The sequence below is a fragment of the Streptopelia decaocto genome, assembly GCF_964273445.1.
Source record: "Streptopelia decaocto genome assembly, chromosome: 2".
NCBI classification, from domain to species: domain Eukaryota; kingdom Metazoa; phylum Chordata; class Aves; order Columbiformes; family Columbidae; genus Streptopelia; species Streptopelia decaocto.
The window spans coordinates 40,925,188-40,928,445 of record NC_138655.1 but is presented as its reverse complement, the minus strand read 5'-3'; positions in this window follow the sequence as shown (position 1 = coordinate 40,928,445).

Below are 3,258 nucleotides of genomic sequence, written 5' to 3'. Positions count from 1 at the left end.
AAGAGCATTATAACTGGCATTTGGATTGACCAGAACCAGTGTACACAATGCAGAAAGTCATCCAGACACTTCAGCTGAATCAGTTCTTCTGAGATACAAATTGCACAGATAAAAGATTATCACATATGTGATTCAGGTCTACATATCCCTTCCTGGTAAAACAGAATACAGTACATTGAGTTTGTCTCAACTTATCTACTAGAAAAATATTAGAAAATTACTTTTTTTATTTTGTAGGACATAACTTAGAAAATTTTACTTCATTTAAATACTATTATTAATCTTATCACCTGCTTATAAAGAAAGACTTTGATAAAGGACTTGGGTTATTATTTTATTCAGATACATATATAATACGATTATTTCCTTCAAGAAAGGTTTTTTTTCTCTAAGTTCTTATATAAACATATACAAAGCCCAGCTTGACTCAAAAATATTTGCCTTATTTCCACAGCACTTCTCACATATCATAAGGGAGATGTACACGTACGACTGGAGCTCAGAATTATAGGAGCAGGTAAGAGTTACTGTGAGAATATTTTCTATTTTATACACACTGCATGTATCTGCTTTTGTTTTCTTTTTAATAGCTAAGGATGCTTTTCTCAGCATCCCTCAATTTATCCTTCTTTGGTCAGTATCTGCCATGGAAGTAAGCCTTGAAAAAGGATTTTTAAAAGAAGGAAATAATGAAGAGCTTTAAAGTCAGCTGGGAAGCAAGGTCATGTTCCAAGATGCCAGATAAAAGCTGCAAAGAAACAATCATCAGCAAGTGGAGGTCTTCATTATCACCTAAGATATAAAAAAAAATAGCAACAGATGGGTCCAAGAAAGGCTTTGAAGCTGAGACCCAAGAGGGTGTGTGAGAGCAAGAAGCAGAAAACAGGTGGCGGAAGCACTTCAGGGCAGGACATGCCAGAGGAAACCAGGGCAGGCAGAGAAGGGCAGGCAGCCCAGGTAGTGGGCTACACAGTCCCCAGTTCCTTTGGCTTCATTCGTGTGGATCAGGTAAATAATTTCAGTTTCCAGTGGAAGGTCATGTCAACTCTGTACCAACTCAATGTGAAGCGGTCATAGAATCACAGAACATCTTGAGTTTGAAGGGACTCAATTACTACTCTTCCAATGAAGGAAGCATCACGTGAAGCTGGAAGAAGACACATTCAAAGCGAAAAAGGTGAATTCTCATGTAACAGCTGATAGACCTGTACAATTCACGGCTAGATGATGGGTCCAGGGGAAAACTGGACAAGTATCATGAGGAAAAATCCACTGTCTTACTAAACAGGCCATATGCCATCAGTTGTTGATAGCTGGAGAACAAAAGAGTATTAGGAGGCATTCCCACTTATGTGTAGCCTTACCTGCTGGTGGCTTCACCTGGGGGCTGCTTGCATATTATAAAAGAATAGACATCTTGTTCTTATACAAAAGTAATCCCCACATTTCACTTGAAATGCAGCAGTTTCCTTAAGATAAGTAGTATAATAATACTCAAAATATTTCACAATTCACAATGCAACTTTTAAACACTCAGCACATGGCTGTGGCTAAACAATTTGTGTTGAAAGATTTTTATTTTACTGCTTTTTCAGTTCTGAAATATGGAAGTGATGTAGCATCCTAATTGCTGACGTAGTTATACCCATGCAAGTGCTAGAACTGGTGTGAGCTTTCCTTGTATTTCCAAAGTATTTAATTACCATAGTGACAGATATATATATACAAGTCCTGACTAATGAGGGCATCTAATAATTTTGGTTATATCAGATGTAAGATGATGCATGATTGGGGACAGAACTAATCTTAACACTTTTGTTTGTAAGTGGATGGAATTTGTTGTTGGACAGTAGTTGCCCTACTGTCACCTGAATGGTCAGTTCTTCTGCCTCCAAACTACCTTTTGCATATTTCCTACATGACACATCTTGCAAATCCTGTGGACATCTTGCATCCTCTTGAGGCTGTGTAGCCCTGTTACCCAAAACATTCTGATGCAAACAGAATGAGACAGCACAGCAGATAAACCACACAACATATAATGCATTGAACGTAGCTAACATAAAGCCCAGCTTGTCAAAAGCAGGCACCTTGCAAAGGGCCTAAAAGCAAGGTAGGCGTGTGTGATACACTTCTTTCTAATATTCTCCCAGTGGCCAGTAGGCAGGCTAGCAGGTAAGAAGAGATCGCAGAGTCCATATTCCACTGCTTGAAAAAATCTGTCCCAGTGATGTCTAGGAAGGCTTTGTAATCGTCTCCAGATATACCTGGATTTCATGCATTTTACGGATACACTCTGAGTAATCAAAGTAGACCTGAATAGCTCAGTGGTTTATGTAGGAAATCTCTCAAACCTTGTGCATCATCACATAAAGTCTCTGCAGTAGAGAGAAGGATAAAATCTCATTCTACAGAGCAGCATCCTGTGGTCTGTTCAACAACGCATTTTTCCTTGCCTGTTACCAGCCTCCTTTTCTAAACATCTTCCAACTCTCACAACAGGTCAGCAGGTCTCCCAAATAAAACAGTTTCTTTCACTCCACAATGATGTTTTTCCCAGGTTATATCTGATCCAATGCCCAAAGCAGGACTCCAAAGGAGAAAAGTCCATGGGCAAAACCCAGTTACCTGTATCACAGTACCATACCATACATTGCTGTTTCCCAATGCTTTCCTCCTCCCCACCCCACCTCTGCCTTCAGGGCCTCACTCTGACCTTGGTGCCCTGCTCTGCCTTCTTCCAGGTCTCTGTGCTCACCAGACTTCACGTTTTACTCCCTCTTTTCACCCTGTCCCCATTCTCTCCTCATTTTAAGCTCTCCTGTTACTTTTGCTACAGTCACTACTCCAAGAAGCTTTGCTCAGGCTTTCTGCTCCTGTTTCCCACTCCCGGTTTTGCCAGGTTTTTTGCTGCACTGTCTCTTGCTGCAGATTTTTGATGCGACGTCCTTTCCTCCCCTTCTTTCTCCCCACTCCGAACACGCAAATGCTCCTCGCAGGGGGTCACTGACAGCACAAGGAGTCACACAGCCAAGGCTGCCCTTACACAGGCACCGACAGGCAAAGCAGGGTAGCACCCTAAAACGGGAACCCCCCAATTCCTGTGTAGCGCCTGCTCCTTCAGCGGAGACCGCGCCACCGTTATGGCGAGTGCCCCCCGCAGGCAGCTCGGCTGGGCTGGGCTCGGCTCGGGCCGCCCCCTCCGCCGCAGCCGGGCGGGCTCGGGGCGGGCTCTGCGCTCACGGCAGTTCCGGCGGA